The 20116-nt window shown below is 40.9% G+C and overlaps 1 protein-coding gene across 3 annotated transcripts in view; it reads right to left on the reverse strand.

Annotated features, from left to right (window-relative positions):
• LOC124804930 (mediator of RNA polymerase II transcription subunit 25) overlaps positions 1 to 20116 on the reverse strand; it is a 314698-nt gene that overhangs the window by 203110 nt on the left and 91472 nt on the right. The window contains exon 1 of one of the 3 annotated variants that reach the window (XM_047265307.1): positions 3496 to 3621. The exons of the other annotated variants lie outside the window; for them this stretch is intronic. The gene's annotated coding sequence lies outside the window, so the exon portion shown is untranslated. Of the gene's footprint in view, positions 1 to 3495; positions 3622 to 20116 lie in introns of those variants that run through there. 3 annotated transcript variants of the gene reach the window in all.

Consider the following 20116-nt stretch of genomic DNA (forward strand, 5'->3'; position numbering starts at 1 on the left):
TTTGCTCATTATCCAGAATTGTTCCGAGTGTCAGCTATATTTGTAGTGGAATTCGTTTCAGTGAGTTAATGATTTTGTGTGAAGGTTAATTTAGTGTTGTTTGCTGTACATCGTGTGGTAATTTTAGTAAAATTAATCGGTTGTTGTTTTTGTTCAGGAATGGATATGACGGATAAAATTAACAGTGCGCAGGTCAAGGGAAGCGTTCGATCCCAATGTGTGGCTGTGTATGTTAATATTGGTATCGGGAGATGTTTTTGAGCTATATAGGCCTAGGGAAGTGTTTGATCCTAATTTATGGGATCGGGAGCTGCTGTTGAGATATATAGGTCAAGGGAAGTGTGTGATTCCAGATGATGTGTTTAGTGGTATTTGGGGAGTTTTGTGATGTCTGGTTTTTTTGTCGTTTTGTATGGGGGTGGGTGTCTAAATTTGTTTATATTTAGTTTGCCCCCACCCAAAAACACCCCATTTCCCGCACTTGTCCCGTTAGTGTCAATAGGCTTTTTGTGGAAAGTGTGTGTGTTTGTTTTTCGATGTATTTTCGTCCTCACAATGTGTACGTACCGACTTTATATGCGCCATATTCGAATCATGGATTATGGTCGTTTCCGCCATATTTGTGACATCATGGGTCAAAGTGGACGGGCGAGATCGGACGCTTCCATTTGGCGTATACCATCGTACAATTAACAGTAATTCCCACCCAGCAGTTACAGCCACTGTTTTTGGGACATTTCACTTGGTCATAAAGCAAATGCCAGAACTGAAAACATCCATCAAAAATTTCCAACTAGGCTCCCTCTGCCCAACTATAGGTTCACCTGGTATTTGGCTGAAAAGTCCCCAACTCTACAGTGGCCCACAACTCAAACAGCCCTCTCTATATTTAAGGAGTAGAGAAATCCACTGTGCTATAATATGTTGTGGATAAAGGTAGTGTGTCCTGCATTCCAGCAGGTGATATCGTTCTCCTTGTCAACCACAAATTCAGAGACCAAACTTCCATCTTCAGGTTCAGCCTAACAAAACTCCACTGTTTTTCCTCCACTAAAATGAATGCAACATTTGTCTCTGTCAAATGTCAAAGAAACACGTAAACTGGCCATTTAACACACTAAGGTATAGCACAATGCAACAAAACTATACAAGTCTTTCCCACTATGACATACGTCTGTTTTACTTTGAAGTGGGTCGCTGTCCAACAGTCAGCATATGCCAGTGCCACTTGTGATGACAACACAGCTTGCAACTCCTGCACCAATACCTCACTGATGTCATTTGTCAAGAACAACTATGTGACAGACTTTTTGTCCTCACAATAAGAAAGCTCACCAGTAAACTGAAAGACATTCACCACAGGCCAAATCAAGGTAGATGCTGGATGGGAAATACCACCCTCTTCAAATGTAGCAGAAATACCTTTCACCAGTGATAATCATGTGCAACGTAATTGCAAATTAAGGAGTGAACACTGCAACACATGCACACACAAGTATGGTGTGTGTTGGTTCTAGCATTAAATGGCACACGTATAAGCATACAAATATATGTATGCAGTGGCCTGTAGGTAGTTCAGACAGTGATAATTAAGTGTTGGGATCCACCGGATATAAATGAAAGGCAAGGGTCATCAAATAGGTGATATCCAGTGATCACACCTTGTTATCACATCAAAGGGACATGTTCACATTCAAGTTCTTAGAACTTGTTGCAGGAATTTCTATAAACAAGAACCTTGGAAGTCCTTAAAAAACATACAACTGCCTTTGAAGCTACTTGAACTGGAGTCTGAAATGGTGTCCACAGTGCATCATTTGTGCCGAGAAGTGAGGGAACTATTTGTAAGAGGAAAATTGTTCCCCAGAGAAAGCTGTTGCCAACAAAGCAGCAAAGAACTTCAACATATTCTTGTAGAAAAACCCGATGCAACTGAAATGCAGAAAACATCTGGGACATTGCTGCAAAATTGGGAAGGACCACCAGCACTTTTGATGTGTCAGAAAATGGAGGAACTAGCCAAAGTGATACATTCATTACTGACATTCTCTTCGTAGACACTGAACCAACAGTGAGCCTCTTACACTTTAGAAGATGTAAGAGAAATTTAACGAGTGTGTGCACATATTTATACTGTGTCTCCTTTTGGCAGACTGGCACAGCTTTTCAAATTTTCACTATTTCTGGGAAAAATCCTGCATGCAGAGAGGAGATAGACCTATGGTAGAGGTGCAGTTATAGTTAGAGCACTATATGAAGGGTTAATAGTAGTAGTTACAGGTCATGTTGATGTCATTACCATGTGGTTTCTCAAAAGTCTACTGTATTTCCCTCAGAGTGACCAAAAGTGGTTCTACATTTCTTTTGTGTAATTCTTTGCTATTCATGTAAAATTGTCAAAGGAAGTGACCTGGCAATAAATATTGTAATAAACAAAAACAGAGGTACGAGGTTACAGTTTTAAAAAGAAATGTTAAGTTACAACCTATTAATTATTTATTAAAAAACGTGTTTAAATGTCGTTTATTCTACAGGCGCTCGGCTTTCTTTATTTTAATAGGAGTGAGGTACTTGTGAAAGGAACGTACACGTTTTACAAAATCTTGGCGAATCCACTCCTTTAATGACAGTGCTACATCTTGCACCAATTCATATAAATTAAGACTGGTTGAATTGTTCAGTTAATGAATCAGAACTACAGTCAATGAATAAGACAATGAACATGTCCTGCAAAAAATTCATCCGATTTGCTCAAATTGTTATTAATTGCCTCTTTACATGATGGAACTCAAAATGTCCAGATGAATAAACTGCAATAGGGCTGAAAAGTTTACGATCTGATGAAATGTGTACCCAGTTCCTCTCGTTTCTTATATAAAGTCTCTCACTATGTTGACACACGCGACACTCTCCTTATTTCTCTCCTCATTTTCTCATTGCACTATTTCATACAATTACTCAACAAATGTAACCTATTAATTTTATGTATCGACGCGATTGTGACGTACCGCAATAAAATATTATGCAGACAGCAAAAAACGTCCGTATCGTGTTCAGAAATGTAAACAAATTGTTGTGCACATTTGAAATATTAAAGTCACGAAGTTTTCTTTAAAGGCACTAAGAAATGCTGGTACAAATACTTACTAATGATGTTTTCTCTTTCAAAACAACTCACAATTTCGAAAAAATAAAAATGTAATAAGAAGAAATGATTTCGCATACATAATGTTTTACCGTTCCATATTAGTTACGCAAATATTTCTCGGAGGGAAGCATGTGTTAACCTTGTATTGCCTCTGGTAATTTTCTTTCAAATGTTCATGAAACTCATCTCAAAAGAAAAGGACTCTAATTTCTGCCAGAAACTATACAAATCAGTATTTTAAATTATAACATTTCTCGACTGTATATTTAGTATACAAATGCGTATACTATCGCCTAAACACGATTTATCGTTAGACATTAAAATTTCACTTTACACTCGGTCCTTACTGCCTCAGGATTATAGCGTCTTCCACGACGTCGTCTACAGGTGTCACGAACACCGGTTTCAACTTTGTTTCAATGGCTGTCGGAACAACGTTGTAGCAAGTGCAGCGCGCCTGTCAAACAGTTCTACATCCAACCGACAGGGGCGCTGTGTTTATTGTTTCTGCGCAGACAGATCGTTGCGTGTGGACAGAAGATTTGCACCAACCTGAGGTGTGTGCAAACCCGGAAGTTGGAGTTGGAGGTTTGAGCGAAACCTCTCAAATCTGTGGGTTCAAAACACATCTGCGCAGACAAGTTGGAGCGTGTGAACAGGAGATCGCCGCAAATCTGGCGCGAAACAGCTGTTTGCTCAGTATTTGTACGCACAGGGCATTAAGATGGCTGATACTCGTCAGTGTTCTCGAGAGTTTGTAAGTGAATTCATTGAAATATATAGAAACCACTCATGTTTGTGTAAGATTAAAAGTAAAGAATATAGTGACCGAGACAAAAAGACAGCAGCATACAATGCTCCAATTGAAAAATTGCGGGCAGTTGACGCCTCGGCAAACACAGAAACAGTAATAAAAAAAAATTCGTTGCGAACTCTGTCGAGAATTCAGAGTGGAGTTTTATATCCTGTAACAAAAGTTTGTAACAGGATGCTTCTACACAGTAGCGAACTGAAAATGCCTACTCAGAAACCAAGTAAACCATAGCTCATTGGCCATGTAGGTATATAATCTCTAATAATATACGCCTACTGTGTTTCAAACACGTCTACAACACCAAAAATATTATATGTAACTTGGCAGACTTAATTTACTTGACTTGCCTTCATGAACTCATCCTTCAGGATAGCGTAAATAGCTTCACATGTGTTGGGTATTATTTCACTCAACGATTGTTTCGATATTGCAGTTGAAAATTCCAAATCCTTGTAGCTCCTTCCTGTTGCTAGGAATCTTAATGTTACCGCCAGCCGTTCATGAGGAGAAATTGCCCTTCTCATAAAAATATTTTTTTCTCATCATATGAGGGGTTACAAGCTTTAAGAGAGAATTATAAGTTTCGACATCCATCCGCAAATAATTTCGCCAGTCGTTAGGTTCGCCCTGCAACTCTCGCAGTAAATTTACGTGAAAAAATGCTTTCGCTTTAGCAGCCACTGTCTACTTACCGCTTTCTCTGTTTCCTGAGGTTGGTCTGAATGTTTTTTGCAACACAAGTTGCGAACACAGACCACAACAGAACTTCCTCCATTTCTATATTTCAAAATAACTGAATTAAATTTTTGACGTTTAAGCCGGGTTCACACACGCAACGAAAGTATCGCCACAAGTCAAGTCATTCTGGAGTGGCGCTGTGAGCTACCGTTCACACAGGACGCCACAAATTCTTCGTCATTGCGCAGTTTGCAAAATGGCGTCACCTGTCTCAGCTGGTTAAACGGCTGTACATATTACTAAATAAGATGTTTTGGAAACATAATAAATGTATAATATTACTTACCAAAGTGTTTCTCGTCTCTCTTGTCTCGACTACGTGTTTTTAGAACCGGTCTGCAGCTTCAAACCAAGTAAGGCTAGGTTTATAAATACCGTCTGTAGACGCACCACTCTTAAGTAATTTCAGTACTTTTTTATGTTCATTCATGTCAGCATTTCGAATGCTTCGAATTTTTAATTTTGTTGTAGCTACATCAATTCCAGATACATATTCACGCATACTGTTTACTATTTCAATTAATGCAGCATCTCTCAAATTTCTGTCTTTGTATGATTCGCTTTTGTGGTTCCAAAGGCATTCTCGCTCTTGATACACCTCCAAGAATCTCATAATTGTCGTTGTTGACCACTTTTTCGACATATTAATAGCAAAAGCACTATCTGCGAACCAGTGTGCGATTTGTAGGGGGGGGGGGGGATGGGGGGGATTTCCCCCCCTCTGTATCAGACTATCCCCTCCTCTGGTTTTAGTTTATGCATCCCAACCTGGGATGTTTATTTCCCACACACTGGCGTAAAACTTTACATACAATTTAAATTTGTGGAGCCGAACAATGAAAGTTTTAAGACAGTCTTGCTATTAATACTATTAATATTTTTGCTTATTAATTTTGAAAAAGTGTTATGTAGTAGTTAACCATTTCAAAACATTTATAATTAAATATCATTCTCATGTTGTCATTGTTGCTTTCGTCTAAGGCGCGTCATCCGCTTGCTTGCGAGGGAAGTAGTGTGGCAGTCACACCGCAGCAGTCGTACCGCAGAGTTGGGCGAGCTGGGGGCTGAAATTCCCACCCCGGGCCCTGACACAGGGTGGTGACCGGCCCGGAACCTGTGCGAATATTTACCGTTAGGCCACCTTTTGGCAACGGTATGGCGCGGACTAACGCGCCTGGGACGAAAGCACAAAGTAGTGCGAAGTGAGCAACGGTACCTACCAGACGGGATCGGACAGTCTGACTTCGCTAGCCGTGAACCACGTGGGTGGAGCTTGACACAAGGCTCCCCAGCATCGCGTACTCTAAATTAATTGGTGCCGTTCGTTGCTTGCCTCGCGTCCGCCAAACACACGGCGATCTTCACACGTTCCCGCTTCAGTAGCTTCATTAGTGAGTTGAGTGCGTCCGGGCCTGTAAGAACTACGGAATTTCAGGATGTCATTCAAACAAAGCAAAATTTCTGGTTTCCTTAAGAGCAGTGCATTACCTGATACGTGTACAAATTCTGACAGTCAGGTCAGGTCAAAGTTTCCTTTTTCTGTCGTAACACTTCACATGTATACTGCCACATTTGTTTACAAATGTGGCAGTATACATGTGAAGTGTTACGACAGAAAAAGGAAACTTGTGACCACTGGAGGCAGTGCCACAAGTTCCTCCAAAAATCGTAACACAACACACACACACATGTAATACTAACTAATGTAAACCCACCCGATGATGGAGGTTTAAACCTTCGAGACGCGTCGTGGAAAAAATAAAACGGTGACTGGTAACAGTAAACTTGTTGTTTCATTTAATGTCAGTAACAGTCACGGTAAAGCCTAACCTAAAAATGTTCGCATTTAAACTCATTCATCTTGTCTCTTCAACTAAACTCTATAAGTTAAAATGACAATTATATACTGTAGTACTAGCTAAACCGGCCACACTTTGCTGTGGCTTTGTCATAATGCGATGATTTAACAAATTAACATTCACTTATAATTTCAGAGTGTTAAAATTAAGCACAAAGCAACACAAAAATTTTAATTTTATATTTTATTCATCTCATATTTTAGTATAGTTTGAGTATCGTATATTACATGAATCATTTACAAAGTTGTTAATTAACAACATATGAAGATTTATTAATTTTATAAATGAGGTAAATAAACTTGCCATTGCCCGGATGTCTCTACCTTCCCCTTATGTCCATCTCCTTCTTTTCACACTCCCCATCTTCTCCTGCCCTTCTCTCTGTCCATCTGCTTCTCTCCTCTATCACTTCCTACCCCTTCTGTCACTCTCCCCTTCACTAAGGTCAATTTCTCACCCCCTCTAAGTCAATCTCCCCCTTTCTTTCTGTCCCTGTGACATCCAACATTTACATATTGAAAACAGTAATTTGCGCCTACAATTGCCATAAGGACAATGCTGAATGTTTTTTTGTAGTTGATGTATTCACTTCCAGTATTCGGAGGACACATAATTTGCGTATGTTTGCCATATATGGCTCCTATGCAGTGAGGCAAATTCCAATTCACTTCGAAATTTCTTGCTACCTTCTGCCATTCTTCAGTATCCTTTGGAATTTGAAAAGTAAAACATACTCATTACTTTCCCTATTTCTTCAGACTGATGACACAGAGGACACAGTATCAAAAGATGACGGCGTTGCAGCTCTGAAGAACATGTACCTCCCACATATGTCAAGCACATATTTTCAAATAATCTTTTTAAAGCGGCCTTGGGGGAGTATGGACAGCAAACTCCGAGCATCGAAACATTGGTTGCAAAACCTAGCTGTGAAATTGTATATGTGGACAATAATAATTGTGACAAATTTGTTCAATCAGAAACAGAAGAGCTCGAATTAATTCGATTTTAAAAATAAGTATTTTAACAGTCCTTTAATATCTATTTTAATTTGCTTAAAAATGCCAATAAAACATTACTTAAATGAAATCAGTGTTGAATGTTGCGTCTTTACCTTTATGTAATTCTTCAACACCAATGAAATAGCTTCACATACTTCTGGCACTATGAGGGAAATAGTAGAATATGATACTTTAAATGAGTGCTTTAGTGACTTGTATGAATCGTCAATGGCTAAAAATCGTAATGTGTTGCCCCATCGAATGCTTGGTGAAATACTGTCTTGGCAGAGACGTAGTTAACTGCAGTAAGTACTTAAAGTCTTCAGTCGACATTCTCGTAAAATTACTAAATAACGCACCATCGTCTGTTTCTAGTTCCGAGGATACTATTTCGTGGACCTTCTTTAAACACTCTTCTTTTCCACCATCGTTTTCTTTTCCTTTGGTTTTCATTTCCGTTGTTAGCTGCATGTGCAAGTACCAAGTAGGCCGCCGCTGCGATCACTTTATCATCCATCCATTATACTGCAAGACTTACGCAGGTGTGGCACAAATTCTGTTGCTTTGGTATAAATTAACCTGCCACACGCAACATACGCCGCAAGATGTTGCCTTTTGTAGCATGCTACAAGACGACGCAGGCTACATTTCCGTAGCATGCCGCAATGTTGCAAGACGTCGCCCCAGCATAAACGAGGATTTAGAGCCAGGTCTGTATTGTATGGTGGATGTGATGTGTTGCGTACGAAACTAAAACCTGCAATCAGATCCAAACGTCGTGGAAAAATGTGAAGAGGTGTCACCCTGCAGCAAGATAGCGCTCGCCCACATTCTGCCAAATGGACAGCCGACGCAATAAAGGAGTTATTCGAGGTGCTGGAACATCCACCATACAGTCCAGGCCTGGCTCCAAGCGATTTTCAAATGTTTGGACCCTTAACGGAAGCACTACAGGGAAGAAGATTTGAAAGTGATGAAGACGTCATTGCTGCGATGCAAAATTGGTTACAGATTCAACCGAAAAACGTATTTTCTGATCAAATAAAAAAAAAAATCGTAAAACGTCGGGAAAACTGCATTGAAGTCCAGGGAGGTTACGTAGAAAAATAACGCATGTTTCAGTTTTCTATCATCAGAATATGTACAGCTTTTCACAAATGTGCCTTTACTTTTTGAATTCCCCTCGTATACCTGTATGTAGATGATTTTGTAAATAAGCTTTACCTATAATGTACTTTTAAAGATATAACAATGGATGGCTTTTCTGATAGTGTATACGCGTGAATGGTGAGTTTCGGCATTAACATCTATTTATAAATACCTGTTTAACCATGGATAACGCTACGTTCCAAGCTAGTAAAATATATAATTATACTAATCCCCTAAGGCATCCCCCCACAGGTAAAAGCACAAATCGCACACTGCTGCGAACGAATACGTACCAGAAAGGTTTGGATCCAGCCGCGAGGTAGCAATCGAATGACGTTATTCGATTGTGGAGAAGGCAAAATGGCGCAACAAAGTAGAACCAAGTTCAACTTTTTGTGGCGTGACAAAAGTTGCGCTTCTTAAATGGCGCCGCCGAAAACTAGGAGTTCACACATGCAACTACAAAGCAACTGCAGTTCGCCATTAGCAGTGGCAATACTTTTGTTACCTGTGTGAACCCGGCTTTACGGGGAGCGTAGTCGCTTGCCACTGATATTTCTTTTCTACACCGACAGATGGCGGGCGAGTAGTAGATTGGGGTTTGTGTCGTGTGAACACACCACATTTGCAGCGATCTTTTGCATGTACAGACATCTGCCCCGATGTCTGCGCAGACAGATCGTTGCGTGTGCATCGGGCGTTACTGTGTTCAAAGTTTTCCTTCCTTTGATACGTGTATTTCATGTTATTACTTTCCCTAGCTATTCTTTTAACCTGGTTACTATCTAAGGTCACCTCAGGGAGTCACACCTAGTGATACGTGGCTGGCGACCACGGGGCCCCGAGCTGAGTCCTGGCATTGCTTCCACTTACTTATGCCAGGCTCCTCACTTTTATCTTTCCTATCTGGCCACCCTCGGCCAGCTCTTGTTCTTTTCCGACCCTGACGCTATTAGGTTTCGAGGGCTAGGGGTCTTTCATTTTCCAACCTATACTTCTCATGCAGCGTCTGACCCGGAGCGGGCGGCTGCAAAAGGCGTCTGTATCCCACGTTAGGGGCGGCCTCCAGAACTGCGGAAGGCAACGGAATACCACCGCAGATTATCTTCCCTGCATAATGCAGTCTCCATTTTATGCAAAAAAAATGGCTTCCTCTCATGTTAAATCAGTGTCCGGAGGTAAAATAGTCCCCCATTCGGATCTCCGGGGGGGGGGACAACTTGAAAGGAGGCAAAAAATCAAAACGAGAATTGGTACCTGGAATGTCAGAACTCTGCTACAAGCAGGAAAACTAGAAAACCTTAAAAGAGAGATGGAAAAGAATCATATGGACCTCGTAGGAGTTGCTGAGGTAAGATGGAATGGACATGGAGAGTTGCAGTCAGATGAATATGTATTCTACTACTCAGGAGGAGAAGTAAAAGGAATTAATGGAGTAGGAATGATTATGACAAAGGAATTGGCTAAATGTGTGGAATATGTAGACTATGCAAATGACCAGGTTATTGGTGTAAGGCTGAAAGGAGCACAAAAAGATTTACTGATTGTCCAGGTGTATATGCCAACTTCAGAACATGATGACCAAATTGTAGAGGAAACGTACAATGTAATAGAGAGAATAATGGACGAAAATAAAAAATGCTGCAAAATAGTAATGGGAGACTGGAACGCCATTGTGGGAGAAGGGAAGGAGGGGAAACATAGTAGGCAGTCATGGTCTTGGAAAGAGAAATGACAGAGGTGAATGGTTAATTGACTTCTGCAGGGAAAGGTAGCTGATAGCGGCAAACACATGGTTCAAGAACCGTAAGAGGAGGCTCTACACTTGGAAATCACCAGGGGATAAATATAGAAACCAAATCGATTTTATACTGGTAGAAGAAAGATACAGGAATGGAATCAAGAAGGTGCACACATTACCAGGTGCAGATATTAATAGTGACCACAACTTACTTATCGCAGAAATAGAAATAAGAATGAAAAAACTGAAAAAGGCGACAATGGTGAAGAAGTGGGATCTAGAGAAGATAAGGTCCAACAAAGAACAAATTACAGAAATGCTGTCTCGGGACTTTCTAAACACATTACGAGACAAAGAAGCACCTGATAATGCCAACGAGTACTGGAATATGCTGAAAAAAGGAATCATTAAAGCAGGACAACAAAATATAGGATATGTAAAAGGGAAAAGGTCAAAAAAAACCATGGGTAACACAAGAAATGATTTCCAAGATGGAGGAGAGAAGAAAATTGAAAAACAAGAACACTGAAGATGCAAGAAAGATATACCGAAGGTTAAATAACGAACTGCGAAGAGAAACAGAACAGGCTAGGAAAAAATGGCTAAAAGAGGAATGTGATGAAATTGAAGAACTGGACAGGAAGGGAAGATACGACTTACTATACAACAGAGTAAAGACTATGACATGGGAGCAAAACAGAGCAGGAAGTGCTACTACAGAAATTTTGAGTAAAGATGAAGAGGTAGTGTACAAAGATCGTGACGATGTCCTCCAGAGATGGGAAGAATATATAAAAAGCCATATGACACAAATAGCAAACCGGAAACTCTGGAACTTGAATCACACAACAGTGTAAGTGATGAAGAGAAAGGACTGACCATCATAATGGAAGAAGTAAAGTCTGCCATTGCTGCAATGAAAAATGGCAAAGCAGTAGGTACAGATACAATACCGGGAGAAATACTAAAATGCTTGAACCACAATGGAATAAGAGAAATATTGAGGTTATGTAATAAAATATATGACAGTGGTGAATAGCCTGAGGACTTTTTGACAACAGTAATGATTCCATTACCGAAAAAACAAGGAACCAAGAAATGCAGCGAGCACAGGACAATCAGCCTCATTTCACATGCAGCCAAAGTGATGTTAAGAATAATTAATAAAAGACTTGAAAAAGTAATAGAGGAGAATATCGGCGAGGAGCAGTTTGGCTTTAGACGGAATACGGGCACCAGAGATGCAATAGGGCTCCTACGAATATTGGGAGAAAGGTTTATTGAAAAAGGAAGAGATCTATATATGTGCTTCATCGATTTAGAAAAGGCATTTGACAATGTGGTTTGGGACAAGCTGGCGACTATTATGAGGGAAAAGAGAGTGTACTGGAAAACCAGAAGACTTATAAACTCATTGTACCTTAATCAAAAAGTTTCAGTTAAAGTGAGAGGAGAAAGTACAAACTGGATCAGACTAGGGAAAGGAGTAAGACAAGGATGCTGTTTATCACCTACTCTTTTCAACCTGTACTTGGAAAATATGATTGACCAATGCTCATTAGATGACAAAGGAGTAGAAATTGGAGGAAGAAGAGTAGGGTGCTTGAGATTTGCTGATGACATGGTCCTTCTAGCCACAGGGGAAAAAGAATTACAGGATTTGGTGGACACCATTGCAACTAACGGAAAAAATATGGAATGAAAATTAACACAAATAAAACAAAAGTATTGGCAATAGGAGGAAATAAGGAAATAAAAATTGTGCTGAATGGAGAAACACTAGAACAGGTGCAAAATTTGAAGTACCTTGGAAGCAGGATAGACACCGACTGGAAGTGTACCACAGAAATTAAAACAAGGATAGCAATGGCAAAAGAGGCGTTTTATAAGAAAAGGAGAATCTTCTGCAGCGGTCTGGACAGAGAACTCAGAAAGAGACTCATAAAATGTCTTGTATGGAGTGTTCTTCTATATGGCGCTGAAACATGGACTACGAGGAAAAAAGACATAGAAAGGCTGGAGGCTTTTGAGATCTGGACATGGCGGAAGATGGAAAGAATAAGTTGGATGGACATAGTAAAAAATGTTGAGGTACTGAGAGGAGTGGGAGAAAAAAGACAGTTACTAGATGTAATAAAGAAAAGAAAAAGAAATTGGATTGGGCATATATTAAGAAAGAATGACGGACTGATAAAAACAGTTTTAGAAGGTTATGTAGAAGGGAAAAGGAAGCGAGGAAGGAAGAGATTCCAGATACTGGATGACATGATGGACGGTAAAACATACAGCAGCCTTAAGATGGAAGCAATGGATCGCAGAAAATGGAGAGGCAAAGGACCTGCTAATATAGCAGATAACTGATGATGATAATGATGATGATGACTATCTAAGGTACTTCACGTTATTGCTGTTCTGAATTATTTACTGTATTGATAAAACAGAGCTGTATCATTAAACAGTTTCAAGCGACGACAAATCCATGCCTAATAAATTTGTCCTCTTCGGTGTGTCGTTTGATTACTAAACATCTATGAAAAAATCGGATCTAGTGAAGCAGGGGATACAACCCGTCGCCTTTGAACAATGACGTCAGAATTGGCCAGAGAGTATTTATTAGACAGATGAAAGAGCTGAGAAGACTGTTCAGAAACAAAGGAATACGAGAGACGAAAAATATAGGTGACATATCAAGACAAGTAGTATTTTCACATTGAGGATATCGCGTGTTTGTATCGTATTATTTCTGTGGAAAATGAAGGGGAAAAATGGCTGGAAATATTGGTAGCATAGAATACCTCACGTCACATATATATGGGTTGTGTCTCCAACCTCATTCGAACTTCAATGGTTAACTGCAGTACGGGATACAAGTTTAGGGTACGTCGATTTCATCGTTTTCGTTAGCATTAATATCCTGTTGTTCAGTTGAACTATGTAGGTCAACAGAAGCACGGGATACAAATTTTACTTGTTTTTCTTTCGCCTCCGCTACCACTACTAGTCTGTTCTTACGTAGATAGAAATCCACCGATGGCAGAAGGAGCTACGTACATAATATTTGTATCCCATGCTTCCGTTGACCTATATATATATATATATATATATATATATATATATATATATATATATATATATATATACTGCTAACGAAAAAGTATAAATGGACGTACATGACATTTGCAACCTGTACCTCAGTTGAAGTACGCGAAGAGACACTAAGCCGACACATATACTATGGGGTACAGTTTTTTTTCTTTTCTTTTTTTTCGCCTTCGATGCTAATAGTATCGACTGAAAGTTATAGTTTTGATCACAGCAGTGACAATAGTATCCCATTCTTTAGTTGAGCTATATAGCTATACACAGCATTTGTATCCTGCTCTCTAGTTGACATTGTTGTTACGGTCTTCAGTCCAGAGACTGGTTTGAAGCAACTCTCCATGCTACTCTATCCTGTGCAAGCTTCATCATCTCCCAGTACCTACTGCAGGCTACATCCTTCTGAATCTGCTTAGTGTAATCATCTCTTGGTCTCCCTCTACAATTTTTACCCCCTACGCTGCCCTCCAATACCAAATTGGTGATCCCTTGATGCCTCAGAACATGTCCTACCGAACGATCCCTTCTTCTAGTCAAGTTGTGCCACAGATTTCTCTTCTTCCCAATTCTATTCAATACCTCCACATTAGTTATGTGATCTATCCATCTAATCTTCACCATTCCTCTGTAGCAACACATTTCGAAAGCTTCTATTTCTTGTCCAAACTAGTTATCGTCCATGTTTCACTTCCATACGTGGCTACACTCCATACAAATACTTTCAGACATGACTTCCTGGTACTTAAATCTATACTCGATGTTAACAAATTTCTCTTCTTCAGAACGCTTTCCTTGCCATTGCTAGTCTAGATTTTATATCCTCTCTACTTCGACCATCATTAGTTATTTTGCTCCCCAAATAGCAAAACTCATTTCTACTTTACGTGTCTCATTTCCTAAAATAATTCCCTCATCATCACCCAAGTTAACTCGAATACATTACATTATCCTCGTTTTGCTTTTGTTGATGTTCATCTTATATCCTCCTTTCAAGACACTGTCCATTACATACAACTGCTCTTCCAGGTCCTTTGCTGACTCTGACAGAATTACAATGTCATTGGCGAACCTCAAATTTTTTATTTCTTCTCCATGGATTTTAATTCCCACTCCGAATTTTTCTTTTGTTTTCTTTACTGCTTGTTCAATATACAGATTGAATAACATCGTCGATAGGCTACAACTCTGTCTTACTCCCTTCCCAACCACTGCTTCCCTTTCATGCCCCTCGACTATTATAACCACCATCTAGTTTCTGTACAAATTGTAAATAGCCTTTCGCTCCCTGTATTTTATCCCTGCCACCTTCAGAATTTGAAACAGAGGATTCCAGTCAATATTGTCAAAAGCTTTCTCTAAGTCTACAAATGCTAGAAACATAGGTTTGCCTTTCCTTAATCTATCTTCTAAGATAAGTCGTAGGGTCAGTATTGCCTCAATTGTTCCAACATTTCTACGGAATCCAAACTGACCTTCCCTGAGGTCGGCTTCTACCGGTTTTTCCATTTGTCTGTAAGGAATTTGTGTTAGTATTTTGCAGCTGTGGCTTATTAAACCAATAGTTCGGTAATTTTCGCACATTTCAACACCTTTTTTTGGGATTGGAATTATTATATTCTTCTTGAAGTATGAGTGTATTTCGCCTGTCTTGTGCATCTTGCTCACCAGATGGTAGAGTTTTGTCAGGACTGGCTCTCCGAACGCTATCAGTAGTTCTAATGGAATGTTGTCTACTCCTGGGGCCATGTTTCGGCTCAGGTCTTTCAGTGCTCTGTCAAGCTCTTCACGCAGTATCATATCTCCCATTTCATCTTCATCTACATTCTCTTCCATTTCCATAATATTGTCCTCAAGTACATCGCCCTTGTATAGCCCCTCTATATACTAGTTCCACCTTTCTGCTTTCCCTTCTTTGCTTAGAACTGTGTTTCCATCGGAGCTCTTTAATTTTTCCTTAGGCAGTTCTATCTTACCCCTAGTGATATATCCTCTACATCCTTACATTTGTCCTCTAGCCATCCCTGCTTAGCCATTTTGCACTTCCTGTCGATCTCATTTTTGAGACGTTTGTATTCCTTTTTGTCTGCTTCATTTACTGCATTTTTATATTTTCTCCTTTCATCACTTAAATTCAATATATCTTCTGTTACCCAAGGATTTATTCTAGCCTTCGTCTTTTTATCTACTTGATCCTCTGCTGCCTTCGCAACTTCATCCCTCAAAGCTCCCATTCTTCTTCTACTGTATTTCTTTCCCCCATTCCTGTCAATTGTTCCCTTATGCTCTCCCTGAAACTCTGTACAACCTCTGGTTCTTTCAGTTTATCCAGGTCCCATCTTCTTAAATTCCCACCTTTTTGCAGTTTCTTCAGTTTTAATCTACAGGTCATAACCAATAGATTGTGGTCAGAGTCCACATCTGCCCCTGGAAATGTCTTACAATTTAAAACCTGGTTCCTAAATCTCTGTCTTACCATTATATAATCTATCTGATACCTTTTAGTGTCTCCAGGGTTCTTCCATGTATACAACCTTCTTTCATGATTCTTAAACCAAGTGTTAGCTATGATTATGTTGTGCTCTGTGCAAAATTCTACCAGGAGGCTTCGTCTTTCGTTCCTTAACCCCATTCCATATTCACCTACTATGTTTCCTTTTCTTCTTTTTCCTACTACCGAATTCCAGTCACCCATGACTATTAAATTTTCGTCTCCTTTCACTATCTGAATAATTTCTTTTATCTCATCATACATTTCATCATCTCTTCGTCATCTGCTGAGCTTGATGGCGTATAAACTTGTACTACTGTGGTAGGTGTGGGCTTCGTATCTATCTTGGCTACCATAATGCATTCACTATGCTGTTTGTAGTAGCTTACCCGCATTCCTATTTTTTATTCATTATTAAGCCTACCCCTGCATTACCCCTACTTGATTTTGTATTTATGACCCTGTATTCACCTGACCAGAAGTCTTGTTCCTCCTGCCACCGAACTTCACTAATTCCCACTACATCCAACTTTAACCTATCCGTTTCCCTTTTTAAATTTTCTAACCTACCTGCCCGATTAAGGGATCTGACATTCCACGCTCCAATCCGTAGAACGCCAGTTTTCTTTCTCCTGATAACGACGTCCTCCTGAGTAGTCCTCGCCCGGAGATCCGAATGGGGGACTAATTTACCTCCGAAATATTTTACCCAATAGAACGCCATCATCATGTATCCATATAGTAAATCTTCATGGCCTCGGGAAAAATTAGAGCTGTAGGTTCCCCTTGCTGTCAGCCGTTCGCAGTACCAGCACAGCAAGGCCGTTTTGGTTAGTGTTACAAGGCCAGATCAGTCAATCATCCAGACTGTTGCCCTTGCAACTACTGAAAAGGCTGCTGCCCCTCTTCAGGAACCACACGTTTGTCTGGCCTCTCATCAGATACCCCTCCGTTGTGGTTGCACCTACGGTTCGGCTATCTGTATCGCTGAGGCACGCAAGCCTCCCCGCCAACGGCAAGGTCCATGGTACATGGGGGGAGGGGGGGGGGGGCAGGGCGGCTTGTTGACATATGTAGGTAGAACTCATCAATGTTACATATGTCGTTCTTTTCGAATAGCTAGTGTCAGTGTAAAGGTCAATGAAGGACGGGATACAAATTTTAGTTGTGTCGGGCGCTTCGCCTTTAATATTACTAGTACAGATTCGAAAAAATCGTACTGATACTAGTGCTGGGAAACAAAAGAAGAACGACAGCTGCGAAATTTCTATTATGTACTGGAGTACATGATAATATACACAATGGTGTAATACAACATTGAAATACTTCAAAATAGTCAAATGCAGTAAAAGAAAAAAATGGAAAACTGAACTTACCACACGGGAACTTCTTAAAAGAACCGAAGCTCGCCTATAAAGACATCAACAAAAATCACATTCCCACTTACACAACAAACAAACCATTACAAAACACACACACACACACACACACACACACACACACACACACACACACCACAGAGAGAGAGAGAGAGAGAGAGAGAGAGAGAGAGAGAGAGGAGAGAGAGAGACATGCACAGACACAGACATTCACCCCCCCCCCCCCCATCCTAATGTGAAATTAGCTAACATATTTCGGATGATACATTTGCCCAACACATTTAACAAAACATTTAAACGGGCAATATGTTTGGGGAATACTACGCCTCCATGAATATTCTTCTAAGTGACTTTGAATTGTGGAAATCCGGCGTTTCCCCTTCCCTACGAGAGATTTCACAGCTGACCAATAATCCTCTACGCTATTTCTGCAAGCCCCTGTGGATAAAGATCTGAACTCAATGTTGTAATTAACTACGAGATGCTGATAACCCCTTTTCCCTTAAATCCATATATGAAGAAAAACCATCTGAGATTACAATGGAACCCTCTGCAACGTGATCTTCAATTAAGCTGACCAAATCTTCCTTCCTTCGAATGGGTACTACGTTAAACACTACATCGTCACACTCTTGACCTGAAACTACAGCCCCCCAAACCCATAATCCCACCGGAGGTTCCCCCCCCCCCCCCCCCCCTGTTGTACTTCCTTTTGTCAAAATGCGACTCGTCAATTTCGGCCATAACAACGCCCCCCCCCCCCCCCCCCGCCCCCAACGGCCCCCCTATATTTCATGTATTCCTCACAAACGTCCCTACAAAAAGAGTACCAATCCACAACTGTACGCTTAATCACACGACATTCATGGACACACAACCCCACAGGATATCTCAAACACCAACAGTGCGTTATTTTAATAATGCCTCTCGAGGCGAGCTTAGTTTTTTCGAACCACGTCCCTCGTCTAATGGACCGCCACAAAACCGATCTTTGCTGCAGCGCCATACGAATAAGTCGTGAGTATGGCGACGAGATACACTTGTGAGGCGCATATGTTCGCCGCACTCACGAAGAATATTTTAAGCAATATGTAGCGATCTCTTTTAAAATCACATTCAATTATTTTAATGTACAATGATTGCGCTCATCCGGAACACAGAACTGTTTTATTATCTATGACTGAAAGTGAATACATTGATATCCATGAGTAATACGTGACGTCATTGGTCGAAGCATACGGGTTGTATCCCCTGCTTCACTAGGCCCCAAAAATCGACCAGCCGAAAGTTGTGTCGTAACTGACAAGTAGTAACACCGACGTGATCTGGAGATACAAGAGTAGATCCGCAACGTTCCCTTACGAAGCAGCAAGATGTCTGAAGAGCCGAAACTTCTTCGTCTACCAGTTCACCTAACTCCGTCCTGGCCCCATAACCCGGTACGATAGTTTACACAGATGGACACAGGTTACTATTATGCCGAAATTACAGCTGACATGACGAAGTTTGCCCTCGTGGTGAGCCAGCTGGATCATCGCTTTGCAGAGAAGTACAAGATGTTATCACCGCACCTCCACACGCAGAATCCTAGGACAAACTGAAGTCTGGACTCATACGCCGAGTTGCATCTTCGCAAGAAGACAGGAGACAAGTACTTATCCAGGAAGATATAGGAGATCAAAAACCCTCACAATACGTGAGACATCTTCGTAGCAAAGTGGACACTAGTACCATCCTAGCCAACCTGTTGGACGCTATGGAGCAGCAGATTCCCACCGAAGGTGAAAGCGATAGTAGCAAACATGTCGTCAGTTGTATAAGCAGAGCTCGCTGACCGAATGCAGGAAGCTATCGTCCCAACGCAGGTCAGTGCAGCATGGTGCAATACATTGTCATAGGCCTCCGTAGCACACGCGGAATATGATGTACTAGCAACGAAAGTGGAGTAACTGTGCGCACAGGTCAGCATATTGTTACCTCAAGGTGGCGTAGTAGACGGTGGGCGACGGTATTCTATATCTTCCAGGACTCATTCGAACAGCAACACCAAGTCGGCTTGTGGTGAGCAGTCATTATGTTGGTAACATCGATGATATGGTGACCAAGCAAAGAAATGTACGGCATCATGTACAGTGTGTTAACTGTAAGACGGCAGAGTTGTGAGGGAAGTGCGGGGAGAAGAGGAAGCAAGCATTGGCTGGCGAGAGGAGAGGAGCCGTTGGCGGAGGAGGGGGGGGGGGGGGGGGGGGGGACAAGGCACGCCTACCAGTTGCAGTGCTGACACTACAAATTGCGCGTCATGCTTACACGAAAGCAGACGAAAGGCTTGGGAAGTAAAACTCACTTTAAATGTTGTTCGTAAACGAAACTGAAATCGTCATTTACATTAAAATCTGTTGTTGTGGTCTTCAGTCCTGAGACTGGTTTGATGCAACTCTCCATGCTACTCTATCCTGTGCAAGCTTCTTCATCTCCCAGTACCTACTGTAACCTACATCCTTCTGAATCTGCTTAGTGTATTCATCTCTTGGTCTCCCTCTACGATTTTTACCCTCCACGGTGCCCTCCAATGCTAAATTTGTGATCCCTTGATGCCTCAAAACATGTCCTACCAACCGATCCTTTCTACTAGTCAAGTTGTGCCACAAACTTCTCTTCTCCCCAATCCTATTCAATACCTCCTCATTAGTTACGTGATCT

Source organism: Schistocerca piceifrons, chromosome 7 (assembly GCF_021461385.2).
Source record: "Schistocerca piceifrons isolate TAMUIC-IGC-003096 chromosome 7, iqSchPice1.1, whole genome shotgun sequence".
Classification (NCBI taxonomy): Eukaryota; Metazoa; Arthropoda; class Insecta; order Orthoptera; family Acrididae; genus Schistocerca; species Schistocerca piceifrons.